We start from the raw sequence: 22,094 nt of genomic DNA on the forward strand, positions 1-22,094 counted from the left end.
TTAAGCAAATTTCTGTAATCTAACTTCTCCAGATGCTTTTTCAGCCCTTTAAAGCACATGTACACACTCAAATGCACAGTGGTCTGAGGAGGGCTGTGTTTTTCTAATGGTTCCCACGCCTGAGTGTGACTGGAACATTGGCAGTCCCACTGGAAGCCTCCACTTAGTATTTTTTTTTGTGATGAAAGTTAAATGAGAATAATAATAACAATGCTATTACCACCACGTTCATTTCTGTTTGGTAAATATGAATCCAGAAGGTAGCTTTTCTGAAGGTATCCTAAGAAAAAGATCGCACATAGTTCCCAAATAGTCTTAGATATTCATCTGAACGTTTCCTCCCTTCACCCCTTGTCCTGTTTTTCTGCTCCGTTTTTTTGCCATTAGTCAAATATTTTCACTGCACACCGTGGCTGTCTGCGACTGGAAAACAAGTATGCTTCTGTGAGCACATGTGCTGCTTAATGTGGCTGCATGTGCATGCGTAAGTGCACAGGACCACACCCTGAACTCGAGCTACGTTTTAAACCGTGCACTCTGAGAAACGGAAACACATTCTGGATGGATGAAGCCTGGTGTGATTGCGCTCTGAATTAGTTAGAGGACTTAGATTTGCAGACTCAAAGTGATGATAATGTTCCTCTGGTGCAGCCTCTCTGTTGGAGTTTCATTTAAGGCTGGCTGGAACAGACACACCTTCCACTCGGCTGTTATTACTGGCCAAATTCCACCTCAGAGAGGTCAATGTCGGTCCAGATGCCTGAGATAGTTTTGAGGGGCTGAGACTTCTATCGGCTTTTTAAAACTCCCCTTTATGTCCCTTTTGGGTTTGGTGGTCTCAGGTCACAGCACAGATCATTCATAAATGATCACAGCTACTTTTTGTTTTTATGTAGCTTCTTTAGGAGTTTTTAAGTGATGCATAGGCTGATCTCTGCTTTCTGATGGCGAGGCTTTAACAGACCTTTAGCCAGATAATGTGTCTCCATTTAACTTCACTTAATGGGGTGTTCGTATGTGCTATTGAAGCAGACACAGCAACACACACACACACACAGACACAAAGCTGCTCTAAGTTGCGAGGAACCACACCTTGCTCCTGTAATCCTCTTTCAGCAAGGACAAACCCCTCTTTATAATAGCCTTTGAATAGACTCTGCTCACCTGTACTCACCACCTGCCTCTCTTCTGCAAAACTGTGTGTGTGAAGAATTTGGAAATGCGTCCAATTGTTTGGATTGTCAAGTCTACACCAGGTAAAATACATTTGATAGCAGAGAACTGACCAACAACAATAATGGCAACAAACTTACAAAGAAAGTAAGGGCGGTTACTATGTTTAAATGAACTATGAGATGGCCGATGTGTCCTATGTTAGATTTTTCATTATGCATACTGGATGTTTCCTCTATTGCTCAACAGTGCTTACTTTTAAGGACAAGTAAATCTAGCCATAATCTGGTTTTCCATTGCCATTTTTGATTCGTATTTAGAAGATGTGAGTGATAAATGGTAAATGTTGCAAAAATCTTTATACGCTTCCGAGGTGGTTTTGCCTGTTTTAAAGAAGACTTGATGCGCATCAGGGGAAATGCAAACAATTTTGCAGATTTCATCTCACCAGGCAAAGATTATAATGATGTGACTCACGAGCTATTTCTGGTTAGTGCCAGCAAACAACAAGCTCATGTGAGCGGCCAGCATCTTCCCAGATGTGATATGACCTTGTAGATATTCCTATCAATTCCTGAAGAAGAGCTCTTTCCATTTTCCTCTTGTGTATTTCAACCATAGTGTCCTTTAGGTTTGTTTCCGATTGGGACAGCTTCTTCAACTCTATTCCAGCCCCTAGCAACGTAGCCTCTACCGCCGCTCTTCGGTGACGCTACACAGCCTAGTTCATTCACTTCAAGCCACTGAAAACGAGTTGGTTTCACATTTCTTTTTTTCAGCTATTTAAAAGTCGCTTCAGATTTGCTTTGCTAATGAATGGAAACCTGACCTAAGTTAACAAAAGTGCTCAAATTGCATCAGATACCTTCTCCAGCTAGTATGTAATGAGTGGGTGTTGATTTATACTTCCCACTTTAAAAGGATCAGGCTTATGGCAGTCAGAAATAAAAGGGAGTAGCCTTGAATTAGGATTAAATTCTTCAGCAGCTGTACCACAAAGACTGTGATGAGTGAGCTGAAGGAAGGCAGAGAAAGGCACATCTTAAAGAGATTTTAAAAACAGCTCAGGTCAGAGGAAAAGTCAAAAAGCATGGATAGAAACCCTGTGTTTGCATTTAAGCCACTCTACATTGTTCGGTTACCTTTCGGGAATTACCTCTGCTGTGTTTCATTTCAAATTCCCAGCTTGCTGGCTGCATTTTAGTTCCCCCTTTCTCACAGCTTCAGTTTGTACAGTGCCGTCTGCAGCTCTGTGTTTCAGTCTCAATGGACCTACTGTACTCTGTTTGCAAAGTCCTCCAGGCAAACAGTGTCTGGTCTCTCTGTAGCCTGGGACTGTGCTCGGCCCACTGAGCTAAAGTACTACGGTTTCACCATAGACTCATGTTACCACAGTGTCTGGCTAGTGACATTGTGTGAGAAGTGGGGGAGTATGCTTTTGTGTGTGTGTGGCTTCAGGTGTGTGATAGGGAATCAAGTTGGGTCATGTGCAATTTTTTTTTGGGGGGGGGGTTGTTGTTGAAGCAACTGATTAATAAAATGAGTCACACACATGTTAATTTTTAGCTCCACACACAAGACTCTGGCATCACCAAAAGGAGATGGACAAGGGAGGGGGAGGGGAGAGCAAAATGCTAGACTTTACAGAAGGTGTGAGAGGAAGAGCAGCAGACACTTGTAAAAGAAGGATGCATCCCCGCGGGAAAGGAAGACGCAGCCATCATCCTCCACATGTTTCTAATCCATGTTTTTGCTCAGATGAAGTTGCATGTTCACGTCTTGGTGCATGCCTTTTATGTTTAATCTATGACTCCCTCTATCCTGGTATTTCCTAGTATTCTGTGGGACTAGAAATTGCTCCCGTCGGCTGGTGTTGGCAGACAGAGGGAGAAAAAGGGGGGGGGGCTTGAGCGATTATGAGACTTTGGGTGTGCTTTAACCCACTTAGCGCACCATCTCAGGGTCTCCTGCCAAAACGGTGAGCTTAGTGTTTTAAATCCTCTTCTTGGAGAGAGCTGATAGTTTGCTTGCAGCTGCTCTTTGTCTCAGTGCCTAGAAATGTCCACTGCATGAGTTTTTATTCTCCCCTCACAATTTATGTTTATTTGTTTCAGTGTGGTGTTTTGTTTTTTGCTTTTTTTCTCCTGCGTGGTTGTATATGAGAGTGGACTTGTCCATTATGCATTGAGTTCTTGAGAGTTGTGTATGTGAGCGCTGTTTCCTGTTCATAAACAGAGTAGTGAAGAAGCCCTGCTGGGGTTTGAAGTGAGCCGACAGGCAGGCATGTTTATTTGCCCCCTCCAGACGGGTTTTCGCTGGGCTGGCCTCTACCCCAGGGGTCTGACTACAGTCTAGTTGAGCTCCAGCTCAGCCTCATCCTCTCCCAGCTTTACTACCAGCATCACATGCCCGGTTTGCCCCCACACACAATGCGAGGCTCCCTTTCTTAATAAAACAGGCTCATAAGACCACGTTCCTTGAATTCTTCATGTGCAGGCTTCTATCTGTTTTCACACATGCATGGATGGGTTGCACTGAGAAATGTAGACATGCAGCAATAATGTAGCCAAATTGTGAAAACTGCTTTGGGCGTGTCTGAATGCTCTTGAGTTTTATTTTATTTTACCATTAGTCTGCATTCACAACATAGCAAACCTTTACACAGTATTTAAAGAAGTTTCCTCCTCCGTGCTAGTGGAAGTGCAAAGGGAAAGGTGGGGGTAGGGGGGGCAGTAACAAGTGAAGGCTGATTCAGTGGTTGGGTTGCGTTGTTGGAGCAGCAGCTCTGTCATTTTAGGTTTACGTCTGGACTCCTCCCCTCAGCACCCCCACCTCCTTCTTCGAGCACAGAGGAGTCACAGGCAGAATTGGGGTCAGCCAATCAGACCTAGGCCTTCATTTCTCCCCTTTTCCTCTTTCCTGTATCTGCCGTCTCCCATATCTGACCTTCTCTTTCAGATCATCCAGTCGCATTTCTTCCCCCTTCCACCTATCCTAATGACTCTCCTCGTCTCACGCTTTGGCTCTGAGTAGTTCTAATGTGTGTCTGTTAGGAGGAGAGGACAGGGTGAGATTTATAATTAACAAAGGCTGATTCTAGCACTGAAAGGGAGAGCTGTCTGGAAGAATCTGTGTGGAAGGGGGGTGAGGGGCAACAAATTAGGCTTTTTGTACAGCTTATCAGATAGTTGTTGAAGAAGTGGAAAAAAGCCTGCTCAGGGGGACACGATGATTGGTGTGATATAAAATAGGTTGTGTTGCTTTTTTTTAATGCAAGTTTTGGCCAAAGCTAAGCTGCTTAGCCATGGCAGGACTCCACTTTAAAAACAGCCCAAAATGCGATGGTGGTATGTAGTCCAGCACTGCATAGATGCTCTGATGGGTTTTGGCAACCATGAAGACTGGCTACCATCTCATAAAGGAACCTTGTCCCCCACGACTGCATTATTTCTGGAATTACCCCTAGAACTGTGTGTGTCTGTATCGTACAGTTTGTTAGAAAAGTGCCCTTGTTTGAAGTGCATTAACAGCAGTTGGCATGCGCCATGGTTTTCTCAGTATTGAAAGGGGCCGTGTCTGGTGTTTCAGGACATTAATGCATTATCTAGTTCATATCTGTCAGGTTACTGGCATGCTCAAGGAAACCAGTTGGAAGGAGGGACTGGAGCTCTAAAGAAGTGCTGCATGACAGCCTGCTCTGAGGCTGTTAGGGCTTGACCAGGCCTGGCACAATTTTGTTGGTTAAACAGATGGCCCAGTGCAGGTCAGTGTAGTTGAATGAGGGACCATGCAGACAAGCTTTTAACCATCTGGGCTTTAAGTGACGCTAGGGCTGCTTCTCTGTCCATACTTGAATTAACTGGTACTTTAATTGATCCCCGCTGGTAAATTACGTTTACATCCTTGACAGTCGTCGCCGTGTAGATGAATGGATGATCTGTTCACAGAGACTGACAACGACACATTGAAAAATAATTAGTTTTATCGGGTAGAGAATTAATAATGTATGTTTGCTTGGCGAGTGATTTATGTCGTGGTCCCATTTGACGGTTTATTATAAACTTTGAGCCAAAAGTTTGATATTTATTTAACACAAAAAACCTGTGAAATGAAAAGACTACAAGAAGTCACTGCTCCTGGCCAGGAAGTGGTGAAACACACGGACAGTTAAAGAGTTGACTAACTGTTTCACAGTCCAAGTTTTGTACAGATAAAACAAACAAGATATAGATTTATATGCTGAAGTAGCTGCATTCAGACAGAGACGATCTATATGTGCCCTTTCTTTCTGCGTGAATAAGTTTAGTGTTTGCTTCATACTTCCCTTAGAGGCACAGATTATATCAAACAACTCATCTAGCCACTGGCTGGAAACAATAAGCAAATCTTTCTGAAATTTGAACCAATCCTTCTTTTTTCAGTTGTTGTTTTGCTTGTGGTGTCAATTTGGGTTCGGCGCGATTGGTTAAGCACGCATCTACCACGGAAAAGAGACCGGATTCTACTCCTGTATGAGTCAATTCACAGGAATAATATAGTTTACCAGAAACTATGATCTTGTTCAAACTAGTCATTGGTTGAAACAGTGCTTTTCACTTCCCCATACTCGACATTCATGATTCCTTCTCAAAGAAATTAGGAACTAATGGTTTCACCTGGAACAAACGCTTGACCTCTTTACTCTTTCACTCACGATGAGCAACATGCTGTAACGGGTCATGTGGTTTTGGTGCATTTCTTATAGTGATTTGAGCTTAAGGCCAAGGTGATGTAGCACAGCATGGTGGTAAGGCCAAAGCTAGCCCTCGGCCAATATTTGACTCTGTTTGTGCCTTGCCGCTGGCAGAAGAACAGACTAAAATGCTAAAGAGATTCTCTTTGCATGAAGACGGAGCTGGACAGAGCTGCAGAGTTTCTCTCCTGTGTCGGCTCCAAAGTAAAACCTCCTACAGCTGCTGCTGAGAATGATTGCACCTGTTCCCCATGCTCTCCAGGTCTGTGTTTATAAAAAGCATCAGAGCAAAACCACAGTACTAAGTGGTTAGTGGGTGGCTGCACCAGAAGCTTCATTAGATGCTCAAATGTACAGCTTTTGTGTGCATGTGTGTGTGTTGCTGCAGCTTGACGCTTGCCTTGTGAACTGCTGTTGTGACACACCGTCAGCAAACAGCTTGGACACAGGCCACCCAGTGTGAACTGGACGCTCTGTGGTGTTTGTCACCTCTTCCTCTCTCTGTCTCTCTCTGCTTTGTCCATCTGGCTGGGGGAAAAAAGGGCAAATGAACAGAGCCATACGTTAAAATGTAAGAAATGACCACAGAACGTGAGAAGAAAAGAGTGGCGATACTGAGATACTAATGAAAAAGTACTTTATTAATCCCAAAGGGGAATTAGAAAGGTGTGTGCATCAAGGCTTAAAGTGTGGCTGTGTATGATTCAGCAGCACGTGTGGCACACAAAGAGACCGACTTGTCTCATTAACTACTTCTTAAACATTACACAGAGCTTTGAAAGGAGCTGCACCGCCAGAGTAGCTTGATATTTCCCATTTTCTCCAAGTTGAGTTCAACATGGTAGCATACAGGAAGTCAAGGACAAGGTTTGATGTATTCCTGCTAAGAACAAAAAATGATACTTTACCAGTATTTATTAATGTATAGATCTATCTTTTTTGATCATATCAGACCATTTTATCGTCATTGTAGCTCAAAAAAATAATCTGACCTTTATGCAAAGCAACCCTCGCCAACAGTTTCTGTTTGTGTGAAGTGAGAATGTCATCGTATGTAGGCCAGCATACTGCCGGATGAATCCATCTTTTTTATGGAGGTGTGTAGTGACTCACGCCTTTGTGAAACTCGACTGCTGGGTTTGCTCAGAGTCATCTTTGTGTTGTTTATGCTTTAGCAATGAAGTTGTATTTCCTGTTTTGCCAGGACTGCCAGCAACTGGCAGCTTTGTTTTGAAAGTTGTGGATTTTGACTATTTGAACGTGTTCACATGCGACTGCACCACAAGAGTGCCAGACATGCAAATACGTGCAAGAAGGAGTAGGACCAACGTTCTTTTTCTAAGGTTGATAAAGGTGCAGGTGATAGCTGCGTCACTGCCAGCAGGGGAAATGAAACCACTAAATAATTCTGTCATATATCTAGAGCCACATCTCTGCCTCCATGTGTCGGCTTATTTTAGAGAAGGTACAGTACAACTTGAGCTGGCACATGAAATGTTAATGGAAACTAATTGCCATACACATAAATTGATTTCAGATAGCTTTGCTACGAAAAAGAAAAGTGAATTATTGGACATTATTCTGAATGGCGGAGGCATTTTATTCAAGGTTTTCGCTTCCAATTCATGGTTCTGTTGAAACGCCCACCCATTTTGCTGATGAGACTGCACAGCTGTTTCCTTGCTTGGTCCCTGTTCTCTGAGTAGGCCAGAGATTGAATTAGCTTGTGCAATGATTTAACTTGTTAATTAATTGTGTTGAAAGTTTTTTTGTTCACCAGATTTTAGACTGAGAAATGTTCAGTCAGCCCTCTAAAAACTTGCCCGAGTGGCTTTTAAAACACAGCAGATGATATTTAAGGGGTTCCCCTATGCATTCCTCCTTCGTGTATTTTCCATGTTCCCTGCCTGTATTTCCTGTTAAACGTTTCCAAGTCTGCCTCCCCCCCACCCTGCTTTCTCTGAATGTCTTTCTGTGGCTGACATCCCAGAAATTTTTCACCAACCTGACCACAGGCACAGCAAAATGTCTACAGTGAGAGAAGTGACTCAGGCTATATATTTAGTGAAATACAGGTTTTGTGGAACTGTGATTCTTTAGTTTTTAGGAATTTTCAAGATGTACTTTGGTGTTTAAATGGCTATGATTGGTGGATTCCTCTCACCCTGGAACTATAGATACATATATAATTTTTTAGAAATGTAGTGAACCTAATGTGCAAAACTAACCAGTAGGTAACTATATGGCCCTTGCTCAAGAGGAGGGGGAAGAAAAGGGAGGAACAAGGCAGTGGTTGATGTGTTTTTAATTTCCTCTTGCAGCTCTCAACCTTCTGCTGTTGCTCCTCTGCTGCCGCTGTCTACTGTCACTGTGGTGGATTGAAGAGGTCTGGGTCGGGATCCCCCCAGGACAGGGGGAGGGGTGGGGGGGGGGTGGGGTTTGCCAAAGGCCCCAATGTAGAGATAGAGAGGTTGGATGAGGACAGGATGGTGACATTTAAATGGCATGATTTCTCAAATGCATCCCAGTTTTCCTACTAATGTTCACAAATGCTTCCATTTACTGCTGTAATGACATTAGAGAGAGGCCTGACTGTGATTGCCTCACATCTGCTGTTTATGGTCATTATTCCCACCATAAGATAGACTTCCCTTGTTCCCGTCTCATAACTATCTTCCTTCTCTGCAACCATTTGAACTTTAAATCGTTCTGCTTTCTAACGGTTTGTTTATGGTTCTTTGACATTTACACAATCTGAAGTTTTGTCTTAGCTTCGACCACCTTTTTTAATGCATTTCTGCACCGAGCACGTACAAAAAGTTTTTTCCCAATCTTGTTGACTGCAGTTGTTCTGCTGCTGTTATACAGATGAGAAATGACTGCAGTCAAATAATTTGAGAACTTGAGAGGTTTGGATTAAATCAAGTTTGTGTTAAAGAAGGAAGGGTTGAATTTTCTCATTTCAAGCTTTTCCAGGTAATTTACTCACATGTGTATTTATTCAGGAGCAAATATGATGGTAGAAAAGACTTGTCTGCGTCACAGTTAAAGGGAAACACTTACTTAGTGAAAGACTTACAGTTAGGTCAGAAATATTTGCTCGCTTACGTAGATTCTCTAATTAAAATGTGATAATGTCTCAAAATAAAACGGGGGATTAGCACTTTAAGCTCATGTTCTTTACATAGCATTAAGTAAGCTAGTTGTAAGAACTCTGTCAGTGTCCAAATATGTCCAAACCCTGGTGTTTATACTCTTGAAAAATAGATTTTAGCAACATTGCTGCATGACACATTTATATTCACATTTTACACCTTAGCCCGGGTGAACTTGGGTTGGCATCATTTTGCAGCTGCCAACTGTGAACCCGATGATGCTGTGTTATCTATATCATCCAAGCCAGTGATCCTGACCTCCTTAGTTTATGAGGCCAAAATGGGCAGGAGTTTCTAAAAAGTGAGAAAATAGAAAGAGAACCTTTAAAACTATATTTCAATGGTTTCTATTCCTCATTTCATTGAGGAATATTTGCTCTGAGTAATAATCAAATTCAGGAAAGGTTAAACCACTTTTCTTGTTTTCAGATTAATTGGACCTTACCGTATTACACACACAACAATGGGACAAGCCTTTCCCACACTTTGGCTTAACCAGTCACTGTGGTGCAAATCTAGTTCCAGTGCAAACTGCCTGTGTAGAAAACCCCCAAAGGAGTCCATCATTTCACAGGAATCAGAGGAACTGGCAGCCACTATTATCTCTATCTGACCGCTATCTTTCAGCCCTGCTGCGCTCTCTCTCCACCAGCTGAGCTTATCTGGGCCGTAAAACTACACAAACGCTGGGTGGAGGCAGCTACAGTAATAGTTTTCAAAGCCCTATATCAGACAAGAGACCCGATTCCACTCTATTGTGTATCGTGTTGTTGTCACTGTCTTGATTTTCATGACATTTTCTTATCCATATACAAACTCTGACTCTCCTCGTGTGTGAGCTTTTATTTCTAGATAGGCCGAAACAGTGAAAACTGATCAGCAGCAGTCAAACTCGCCTAAGAGAGCTCATGTGTTCCTTTGAGAGCTCACAAAGTCTTTATAGAATAAGGTCCTAACTGCCTCTTCGTTCAATGGCACTATTCAGGGGGAAAGAATCAAATGGTGAGAGGCCCATTGAAAACAAGCGGGAGAGAGAAAAAGACTGTCTGGATTCGTGTCAGAGACCCTCTTTGTTTAACTGCACTGTAACCCTCAACACACACACACACACACACACACACACACACACACACACACACACACCCTGACCCTGTGCTGTTTTGCTATTGTCAATGCGTCATGCAGAGGTCACCACTGTCACTTCTCATTAATGTCAACAACTAAACTGACATGGCTGTCACTCAGTATACTCTTTAGAAATAAAATCGGATGTGATTTGCTTTAAATCTAGATAAGCCAATGTTTTAGAGCCTGTTTTTTCAGGGGCTTTGACAGCTGAATGAATTGGCTGATTAAGCGAGCAGGAAATGAGGAGTCCCGGTGGGTGTTCTTCTCCTCATTTATAGCCTCAAAAATGTTTGCTTCATGATGCAGTTCAAGTCTTCATTCTTAGAGTTTATTGGAAAGCAAAAGTGTTTCTGCTTCAAATGCCATTGTGCAGAGCCATGTAGCCGACCTACTGTGTCATCTGGAAGGCAGAACAGCTTCACAGATTTATACAGGGCCTCGTTTAGCTCAGTTTTCTTCTGAAGTTGAGGAAATATCGAGGATATTGGTCTTTTTTTTAGTAAACTGCGAATGTTGCGTGATCCTCTTTGTAGCCTTAAATACAGTTTTTGGCTCAATTTTGTGTCTACACTGAGGCAATAATCTGCTTTTAGTGAAGTGTATATAGGAATGTGCTTAAAGAATTTTTTGACTGAAGCTTACCCCTTGTTTGACCCTTGCTTATCCGGTCCCTGGAAGAACTGAGATGATCTCTTAATTCTGTTGCTTGGCTGGGAGTCTGGACAGTGGATTGGTGAATGAAAGCTTACATCTGTGTCAAGTACATACCTCAGAGCTGGGACTGTTGCATGGGCAGTGAGAGCGACTACCTCAAGGACTGGAGGAAGCTGTTAACCCTGACCTCGCCCTTTGAAGAAAAGGCAGTCAGGGAGGTCTTCTTTAGGAGATCAATGAGGATCACGTGTTAATTATCACATTACTTTTACTCTTTCGGCTTTCAGCTCCCACTGGAAAATTCAACATGAGAAGACGAGCTCTTCTTTTCCAGATATAGCATTTCTATAAATGCAAAACTTCCGGAGAAAAACCACAAGTCTTCCCCCAGCTGTCTGACACATCTTCTTCTCTCCCTGCTGTAGGCCTTCTCTTCCTGAGGCCTCATCATCATTTAGCCTCATTAGTCTGTCACTGCTCTGATTCGGTTACAGGAAGAACCTTCAAATAACCACTAGGCCTCACTCGCAAGACATTAGCACAACCCGCTTCCTCCTACTCCGAGCATCATTGTAGCTAAACACCATAAAACAAGCTCTGTTTGAGTGTAAAAATAAATGTTTTATTAGTACTTCGGAAGCTCATTACCTGGCCTTTTACAGCAGGTTTTTGACAAATGAGCACAAGTCACATTTTGTTGATGAAATCACAACTCTATATCTGATGATTACGTCTAATACAACTGAAACACAATTATATAAGAAACTTCAAGTCTGAGATCAGTTTTTCAACCTAAAGTGTCATAAACCTGACTGCCTTCCATTAATAGTAGTCTACCAACATCAGGTTGCCCTTTTCCTCTCTTTTTTGTGTGTGTATTTGTGAAATAGTTATAATCTGTCAGTCCTTGAAATCAAGTTTCAGCATAGAGCTTCATAAATGTTCCAGATGTTTCAAGTTCTGTTTGGACAATGTTTCTCCAGCGTCCACTTTTCTTACTTGGTGATGAGAGACTTTGGAAACAGGAGCACAGATCTCTAATCTGTTGTTGCTCTCACCTCACACAGTCTCTGTCAGCTGCTCTTAAAGGAGAAATACAGGTCGATCACTATTGTGCTCAGCTAATTGAACATGACAGATGCATTTATGATAGCTGAATAACTCTCAAGATCTGCCTGTGGAGCTGTGATCTTCTTGACAGGTGAACAACTATGAGACGAGGTGAGCAATTGGTATTCCCCGTTAGAGAAGCCCTGCTGTCTATATTTAATGCATGCTATTCTTTAATATATACATTTCTATCTGTAATTATTATTTATAGGAGTAACGTCTTTGTTTCTCACATCGGCAAAGTGTATTTCTACATACGGGGATTAGAGATTGGCAAAAGTCACATTGTGCATTTAGTAGGGCTGGGCAACGATTAAGATTTTTAATCTAATTAATCACATGATTTCCCTGATTAATCACGATTAATTGCGTTTGTACGCAAAATCCAAAAAGTAATTTAAAAGTAGTGTATAGCTTTTAGCATTTAGTTTTATTTTAAATGTGCTGCCATATGAATGAAAGTGCCATAACATTTGTTGTGCAAACACACTTTTAACATCAGCATTTTGATGTAGTTTTTATGTAGAAGCCTCGCTCCACTGTCTGTTTCCTTGAATGACTTGCTGCTATCAGTTGTGTGTTTTGCCTTTAAGTGATATTTTAGACTGGAACTACTACAGTGATAAGACAATTCAACTTGGCAGTGTTTACAGATGACTTTGGTTCTGTCGACTCCGCCGTCTGGAAGAACTTCAAAATGAAAATGGCCGATTAAAATTTCCGTACCCTTCTCCATGTTTGGTGGATCCGCCGATTACTTTCTTTTCCTGTTCCGCAGCAGACAGCAACAGACTTTTACAATAATAAAATAAATAATAAAACAAAGGTGGTCTGTGGCGTTGTGGGTTGAGCAGGCGCCCCATGTACAAGAGGCTATAGTCCTCGCTGTAGCTGGCCCCGGTTCGAGTTCCGCATCGGACGGCCCTGTGCTGCATGTCGTTCCCCCTCTCTCTGCCCCCTACTTCCTGTCTCTCTGAACTTTCCTATCCATTAAAGGCACAAAAGCCCCCCCAATTTAAAAAAAAAAATTAAATTAAATTAAATCTGCGTTAATGCACGATAAAATATTTATCGGCGTTAAATAATTAATGAGTTAACGCGATAATAACGAGTTAATTTGCCCAGCCCTAGCATTTAGACCTTCTTGTTCCCTTCAATGTATCATTTCAGCGTCTACTAAACTTTCAGGACATTCTAGGAACACAACAACTGTATGTTATAGCTGGAAAATTGGATTTCAGTTCAGTCTCTTTGTGTTCTCGTGAAGCCATCTTCATAGAGAAATACAGACCACATAAAGAAAAATAAATATTCATTTAGATAATAGATTGTTAAAACGATGGATTGTTGGAGTGAAACACAGAAAGAGATGCTACAAAGTGGATAAAGTTGTGGAAGATGAGTCCATCTTGGTTATTAAATGAATATTTAACTTGAGCTATACCATTAAATATATGGGCTCGCAGCCCTGCCTCAGTGCATGCGTCTGTGTTTTCATTGATGGTCCCTGTGCACGCCCTCGGGTTAATCTGTATGAGGCAGCACTCCCCCTGAGACATCCCTGTGGGAGCTGCAGCAGCTGTGACGGTGTAAGTAACCCCCAGGACCTGTCACACACCCAGTCTCCCTGCACACCCACGGGGATAGAGGCTGAGGCCACAAGGTTGTCAATTGGCTCCCTTATTGTCTGTCATCGTTATGTTTTTGCATTATAAGCTGTCAGCTGAGGACCTTCATAAATCAGTTAAAATCACCTGTTAGATAAAAGAGATACTGTGTGCTTTGAAAAAGTCGTGCAGTGTACTAAGGACTGAGTAACATTAGAGTTTTCCCTTTAAACTCATCACATCGTGTCTGATTTCTGATTGGCTTTCAGAGCACTGCAGATGTGTTAGCAAGGCCTCTGCACGTTTGATAAAAGGCTGGTTGGTTCACAAAGAAAAGGTAAGAAAATAAGATGGTGTCTACAATGACCATCTAAAGAAAACCCCCAAGAATTTTTCAAACTGGATTATGTTATGGAAACAAAAACGGTAACAGATGCTGGAAGTTTTGCTGATGAGTGCGCTTTTACAGCCCTGAGCCTTTTCATGTCTTTGAATAGTTTAAAGCCCATTCAGACATGCTTTGATGCTCACACGGCACGTAGTCGTTCTGTTAGTGAGGCCAAATGGTCAGCCTGATTAAACCCCATAAGAAGACGGAGCACATCGTAGGATACGCATTACAGTGAAATCCACTATAGACCCTCTGTGGCGCTATAGTTTAGAGAGAGCACATGTCGTTTGTGCCGCAGTCTGCTGCGGCGGCAGCACACGACGGGCTGAAGAGTGACCGACCGATGGCCATGTTGGGCAGATTGCAGCGTGTCTTATAATTTATGCTCTGCTCTCAGGTTGTGTGTCCTGATTGCCTGCAGCCCACCGCCTACATCACACGTCTTTTTGCTGGTGCACCTTCGCGTTCCTATGGTAACCAGCACCAGCATAGCGATCAAACAGCTACGGCAGCACTTCTAAGTGGTCCTGCTAAAACGAGCTCTTTGTATTACATGACTGCATCACCGTGCCCATAGCTGAAGAATATTGCCCTTAGAAATGAGGAAATACTTCATTTGAGTTTTGTTTGTTAGTTTGAGCCAGTGATGTTGCAGCTGAGATTTTTATCAACAAACAGTCGTACAATCATCAGGTTTTAATCCAGTTATGATAAAAGGTCAAATGACTTTGAATAAACACCCGTGCACTTGCTTTTTTATATATTAAAATAAAAAAATACTGCTTAACTTGTCTTTGCAAAGTCATACTGGAACATTAGAATAAGTGTCTCCTCAATCTAAAGTAAAGGGAATATAAATCTTCACTCATTGATTAGCTGCTGATCGATCAAACTATCAACCTGTTTTATTTATAGGCTGCAGGCGGATACTTTTAGAGCACACTGTGTGATTTCATTCAGCTTTTTTCACTTTACCCAGATGTGCCACTCCAGCTGGTCCTTGACCCGTTTTAACGACTTGATTTTAATGTTTTAAATGCAACGAGGCAAAGAGATGTACAGAGAAACGTAAGTAAAAGTGTGGCAGTCTTCAGCTCCTGGTGTTGGAGTTTGAACATCACTGCCCAGCCTTCTCCTCGTGTGGTTTTCGCTGTGATACCCTAAAGTGCTACATCTGCTAATTTATATCAAACAGCCGTCACATTTACTCCAGAATGAGTCATAGGAAAAAGTTGAAATGATCAGCTGGTTGTAATTGAGATTGTGTGTTTAGGTTTTAAATGTATATTTTGGACAAAAGTGGCAAATTTGCTCCTATAAGGGTAATAGAAATATCCATTGAACCCTTCATCCCAGATCAACTGTTGATATATACTGTGAAAACTGTTAAAATGACCCGTCAAAGCTTAACAGCCGATACCAGGGCTTTAAATGTCTTTTGTGTTACCAGTTGTTCAAAAGCCGAAACGTGATTGGTTCATGATATTACAGAGCAAGAAAACAGCGACATGTTAGACCTGAATATCTGGTGTTGAAGTGTAAACAATGACGTGCAGTGAGCTGATGCCAAACATATATTGGTGCGATCTTTCGGGGTGAGCAAAAACTTTAGTAGACTGAACTCTGGAGGACTGACACAGCAAATACTTTCAAATATTCGTGCATCAGAGTTGTGACAGAAATGCATCCTGATCACAATGTGGTGCCAGTGATGGTAAAAGCGAAGGCGTGCCTGCAGACATGTGCACAGAGTCTCATTTTATCCCGTCGGTGGCGGCTGCACCTCTTCTGTAACGAGATAATAATTTGCATTTCGTCTTTGTGATTTATTTATAGAATTATTTCTGCTGAAGACATCCTGCTTTCCTGAAAAAATGCTGCATGCTCACAGACATACACAGAGGAATTAAGTCAGCTCTGTTCTGGCTGTGTGACAGTTAGTCTGTCTGTTACACAGAATGACTCCGCTAATTAATATGCAGCAGATGCTCAAGACGTCACACAAGTTGCCTCTCCAACAGGCACATGTTGATCCATAATCTGAAGTCTGCTCTTCTCTTGGCACTTGACCGCTGCACATAAAGAGTCAGCCACGATGTTTATTTGTGTTGTTTTTAGAGGCCACAGAGGTCATATCCCTTCATTCTGCTGTTCAGGAATGTTCTGCTGAAGTGTGTTTAAGTTAGACAGTCCTTCATCAAACCCTTGTTGCCCCATGGTGTTGGCTCACTTACATGTTTTGTTGACGCAAGAAAGTTGCGGGGAGAATTGGATTTCGTTCCCAGAACCTGTTACTTCAGGAATAGTAGCAGTTACACACACAAACACATACACAGTGCAACGCTTTCTGATCCAACACTCACTGACCCTGAGTCACAAAGGTGGTGAGGATGCAATCTTGTGTCATGCATGTGGTTTACCAGCTATGTTAGTTATTCCTTTTGATTATCTTCTGTCTCATTTGTTTCTTTGGAAAGCAGCTAATACCCGCTGCTGTCAGTGCAGGCACTGTTGGCACCAGAGGCTGCGATGTCGAACGATGCAACCGGAGAGCTTTAAGTTCTCACATTTACTAAATAGTTTATGTGGTCAAACACATAATAACTTGCCAGAGTTAGAGAGTTAACTTGAGCTGAAGTTTTGGCAACAGTGTGTGGTCCTCACAGCTTAAGGGAGCAGCTTTGTATTTATAGCTGCACATGGAACTAGACTAAGGTAATCCTATGTGTACAAATATGTAGTAAAATGTTTCTGTTAATCCTTCAGTTGGTAATACATGCCACGTTTTATGTGGCTTTTATTCATCTTAACATCATAGGGTGTCGATGCCCTTTGTAACTGTGATCAAGTCAGTTTCTATGTGATGTTTTTATCTGTTTATATTTATTTTTTAGGGTGTGTAGTTGCTTTAGATTTGATTTCACTAATCAGATAATCTGTCTCTCAGTAAGAGTGTGTTTGATAGAGCCTCTAGGTAGTTACTCTCACATATGTTGCAATCAGATGAACAAGTATAACCACTCTTTGGCTTATCTGTGGTGCAAAGTCTGCTGTGGAGAGGAAGTTTACACCTGGGAGTTTAATTTCATTTTTCAGGGCAGTGGAGGGAGACCTCAGCCTTAAATCTCTGCTGACACTGCTGATTTTATTAAGTACTGACACTTTGCTGTAGTAAAACAGACACACGGTCACTGACCCCCATCCACCCCTGCTCACCTCCCTTAGTGTTATTATCCTTTGTGTGGCAGGATAAGTGGACCCTGATTGATCTGTATTGATTTGAACTGTATTTGCCAGACAGTTATGGGCTTTCCCCTCAGGACATTATGTCTGCTGATTCCCACCCTCCCCCTTCTCTTGCCTCACTTCAGCCCTTTATTTGAAGGGACCATCCCTCCTACTGTTCCAAGTCTCCTCGGCTTCTAATCACAGTGCGCACCCTTCTCCACTTTGCGTCCCCTCCTCCTCTGTATTTCCATCTATGAACCAGGCAAAGCAGGATAATCGAGTCAGGGTGACAAACGAGACAGGAAACGACGCAGAGACTGATTTTAGTTCGGAGCACATGTATTTGTTTTTCTCTGCTTTTGTACCTTTTGTAGTTCGTCCACTGATTACACCTTCAGTTATAAGTACCACACTCAGATTACATGAAATACAAAAAAGACATTTACACTTGAAGTTATATTCACCCAAACATTTCTGCATTCGAACTTCAGCTAAGCCTCGTTTTGGTAACTGCATCGAAACCTTGACCGTTTTGTTTGTTTGTCCACAAGCGAGCAGAGCTGCAAACTGAAAAGATGTCAACCATTTCATTTATCTTCGTCTACAGATTAAAATCCGGAGCTTCCTCTGCCTGCCGAGTGACGTCGCACCTCACCTCGCCTGCACAGCTGAAGGCAAAGAAGGTAACAAAAGTTCACGCGGGGACGTCCGTGTGTAAAGTATTCTTTAAGCAAGCCGGCAAGTCTTCATTTTGATCAGAGCTTTGGGTGAACTTGGCAACAAGGAACCTTTAGCTGACTTCAAGCCAAAGATTTGTTTATGCTCTGTTTTCAGCCGAGCCAGTATGCGGCTCATTATGTATCCCCTATGGAATTATAGATTTTATTTTGAGCTTGAAAAAAAAAAGAAGAGAGATTCAAAGACTTGATTGAAGGCTAATTGACTGGATGACCCAGATCAGATTTTATGCAGTGTAAGGTGGGGGTGGAGGGCTGTCTGCTCTGCTGTTTTGTAGACAAAGCACTCATCTGCATTCTGTCCAGATAACGAAAAGAAGGTCACCTGACATGTTGCTTTGCTATGCAGCTGAACCAAAATCACTACATCTAACGTTATCAGTGCTCACGTTATTACTCTTTCGTTCTCGTCCTTTTTCCATGATTTAAGCGACAGCTCACCACGTCTCTTTCATGCTGGTTGTTGTCATGAATGTGCTCCTATCTGATTGACAGAGCGTTTTGTCAGCTTCAGGAATCAGTCCGACCTGTGCCTGCAATCCTTTGGGTAGTGTAGTTATAATATGGGCGTAGCGGTGATCTTGAAACTGAAACACTTTAGTTGAGCTTTTTTACCTTTTAATTCTGTAGGTGTGGTCTTTTTGCCCTTATATCGTTAGTTCTGGGCTCTTCTCACGCATCATCTGATTAAAAATGTTGACAATTTCAGTAAATCTACCAAAATAAATTTCCCCGCAGTGATGAGCTGGACTTAGTTTCATAAGATTTTGCGCAACCGTGGAAATTGAGGAATCGGGTGCTTCAGTATCTGAATATTCACACACTCATCTCAACCTCCTCTGAGTGCAGCTTTCTCGTTCGGTTTTCTTTTCTCACCACAGTTCATCTGATCCGTCTCGCACAAATAAGCCAGGGACTGCTGACTGGAGGGTTATATTTTAGTGATCCTCCTATAAACTTCAAAACATCAGACTTGTTCATCAATGTCTTACTGCATCTGCGAGCAGTAAATGAGTCCTGCTCTTTTCACCCCGTCCCCTGATGTCCTTCCCACTCTTCCTCCTCAAAGGCTGTCTCTGTGTCGTGGGATAAGAGCCTGACAGACAGACAGGAAGATTGAAATGACACTTGTAACATCAGTGGGACTCAGCAAAACGCTGCAGACAAAAATCAATGGAGCGGGGATAGGAGAGACTTGAGGGAAAAAACTGCGAGGAAAGTAGAGCTTCAGCTTTGTAAAGCTTCCGCCTGAGACGTCGCCTTCAGATAAACGGAACAGACTTACAAGCCCGATATAGGCCAGAGTCAGAGGCTTAGATTGTGTGCTTCCTTCCAGCCTGGTGTTCTGATTTGTTAGTGTTGTTTTCAGTGTGCCCCGTACAGTTTGTGGACGCTCGCTCTTCTGGCATCACCCTCAGTTAGCGTTGTGAGGAACGAGTCTAATTTAAATCTCCCACGCAGCACGGGCGCTTGTGCTAATCTTAGAGCAACAAGGCCGAAGAATGGCTCTTTATTATTTGCATTTTTCCAGTAACAGAGGAAGTTTTCCTGCTGTGAGGTAAAAGAGACAAAGCCTCAATTTAAGCGTGTACGCTAGCAGCACATCAACATCAAATTTGTTTCTCAAACCGGTTCTTCTGGAAGAAAATCAGTCACATGGGGGAGACACGGAGAGACACCTCGAGTCATCCTGTAACGTCTCGCTGTGAGTCACTCCTGTCAGCTCCACCACAGAAACCAATAAAACATCAAGGCAGCAATAACAGCATCCTCAACATCGACACTTGCAGTTCATTTGAACCATTTAGCAAGATCTAATTTGATTTAAAACCCATGCATTCATTGTTATTTTTTACCAAAACTGTTTTAATGCTAACAAAAAGTAATGGAAAGATAATTGATGCCTGATAAATTTTAAGAACATGACAAATGTTGCTTTTGATCGATATCTCAGCATAATGTGTGCAGGAGTTTAGTCATTTCTGTTCAGGTCTTGGGTCTATTTAGGTGCGTCATGTATGATGAGGATAGACTTAAAGGTCTTATATTTCATCTGAGATGATATCATTAATAAACCTTATACTACAACTGGAAGTTATGGATGGCTGCAAGCTCTTAGTTGACTCATGATTAACTGCAGCACACTGAGAGGTTCTGCTTTCAGCTGGTTTACTAAGTGACATCAGCAGTGTTTAGTTACATTTACAAAACATTTGACAAAGTGGAATTTTCAGTTTCTATATGACGCTGGTGGTTTTAATTAGTTATAATGCACAATATTAAGTGTTCGGATTACATTTATAAGCTCAGGAATTTAAAGAATTTATCTTTATGTTAAATACGCACAAATACATCAGAGACAACACAGCAAACTGACTTTTTTCTTAATCTGTTGACTTTATCTCAGCTTTGAATAAAAGACAGAGCCAGATTTATTGTGCTAAACCAAACAAAGTCAAGATAATTATATCTCTGCGTAGTTTTTCCCATGCGCGTACAATCAGACCGTATCTTTATTGGATTTCACATCATAGATACTAATTATCTCTGTAACAAACTGTTCACGCAGTGGGTCAAGATTTTTGCTTTATCTTGGGTGTGAAGTCTGACTCGAGATTAACTCGTAAATTTGCAGCTCTTCTCTGCATTTCTGTTAGCTGATTAAAATAGGATTTCAACAGGTTAATTTTTGACTATGTTTTGAGTCTGGCAAGAAAAAAGCGGCTTTACTGGGAATTAAGCTGTATTAATATGCTGAGAGTTTACTGTTTTTACAAAAAGATGCAAAAATATTTCGAGCAGTATGGAGCACGTAGGTCTGAGTCCAGATGAGTGCGTAGATGCAGGAGTGATTCAGTTCCCTGTCACATTATCCTGGTTTGTTCGCCTAGTTTTGAGAAGCTATTTTTTTTGTACATTGCCATGTAAACAAGCTCAATTTGAACCTTCAGTCTCTTGAGACCTGCTGGCACTCTCTTCTTCTCTGTCCTCGTCTGTAGAAGTCCTGGTGGTTTGAGAGCTGAAAGTGCCATAGCCAAACAGCCTTCTAGTGCTGCATTGTGTTGTATTATGGTGTGATGCTCTGTTCCGCTCATGTCTGCCGTCTGCCAGTCATATGTACCACCATCTGTCCTTCAAACCAGCCCTTAATCTAGCTCACACTTTAACATTTTGTTCCATTCCAACACGTACTGTCACTGCTGATTATAGTTCCTATCCGAACGGTTAGTTTTCGTCTGAGCTTTTAATGTTTGGATTTTTGTATCGTGATTATTGTAGATTCTCAGAAGCCTTTTCACCGTTGTTTGGACGTGTCTGAACATCAAATGACTTTTGCTTGTTTAGGAAAATCCCTGTAACATATAGCGGGTCTATCCCTCCTGATCTTTGATGCAGTCGTTCGCATCGCTCTATGATCCCAGGTCTGCCTGCGTTGCTGTGCCATACCAGTGAGCTGCAGCAGCAGTGGCACCTCCTCCACAGTGATTACACTCATTCCTCTGGAAGCTGCACTCCTCTGTCATTACTACCATCTAACCAGTATAATTACCAGCCTTGGTGTGTGTTTGTGGTGCGTGCGCCAAGCCTGTATCATGCTAAACAAGAGCAGGAGAGGAAGGAATATGAATCGGAGCGCCAGAACTGGGGAGCCACATCCTTCATCTAACTAATGAATGTATGTGAGTAATTAAGAGGTATTAAATGTCGCCTCTTTATCATCTGAACTCCGTGCCAAACCTGGAGGTGTCTGCCCTATTCTTACTATAGAAGAAGAAGGTTAATTCTTTCTTCTTTCTTTTGATTTTCTTTTGAAAAATTAAAGTATTTTTAAGTCATTTTGCTGCGGTCACCACCATCACCTGTGCCCCAGTATCTGATGTTTGTTCGACTAAAGGTGCATTTCTCACAGATGGGCTGTGTGCTAACCGAAGTCTCTGATGATAAAGCAGACCACACTCTCTCCATTGCCTCTCTCATCAGGCACCTCGGACACATAATGAAGGCATTCTTCAGCTCTTGCAGCTGGGGCGGATAATCTGGGATTGGGTCTCGTAGTGGATCACAGGACAGCCTTATGAGGACGCACTTTGTCAGAAAGCATGATCAGAACAGGGCTTTTTGGCCCGGAAGTGCCTCTGCTTCTCCAAAAACAAAGAAATGATACATTTGTGTAGCTTT

General features: G+C 42.2%; 1 protein-coding gene across 2 annotated transcripts in view; it reads left to right on the forward strand.

Moving 5' to 3' along the window:
* The window catches only part of sipa1l3 (signal-induced proliferation-associated 1 like 3), a 62,714-nt gene that overhangs the window by 12,322 nt on the left and 28,298 nt on the right, over positions 1-22,094 (forward strand). For both annotated transcript variants that reach the window (XM_075473389.1, XM_075473390.1), the window contains exon 2: positions 17,786-17,861. The gene's annotated coding sequence lies outside the window, so the exon portion shown is untranslated. The remainder of the gene's footprint in view (positions 1-17,785; positions 17,862-22,094) is intronic.

The sequence above is a fragment of the Odontesthes bonariensis genome, chromosome 9, assembly GCF_027942865.1.
Source record: "Odontesthes bonariensis isolate fOdoBon6 chromosome 9, fOdoBon6.hap1, whole genome shotgun sequence".
NCBI classification, from domain to species: Eukaryota; Metazoa; Chordata; class Actinopteri; order Atheriniformes; family Atherinopsidae; genus Odontesthes; species Odontesthes bonariensis.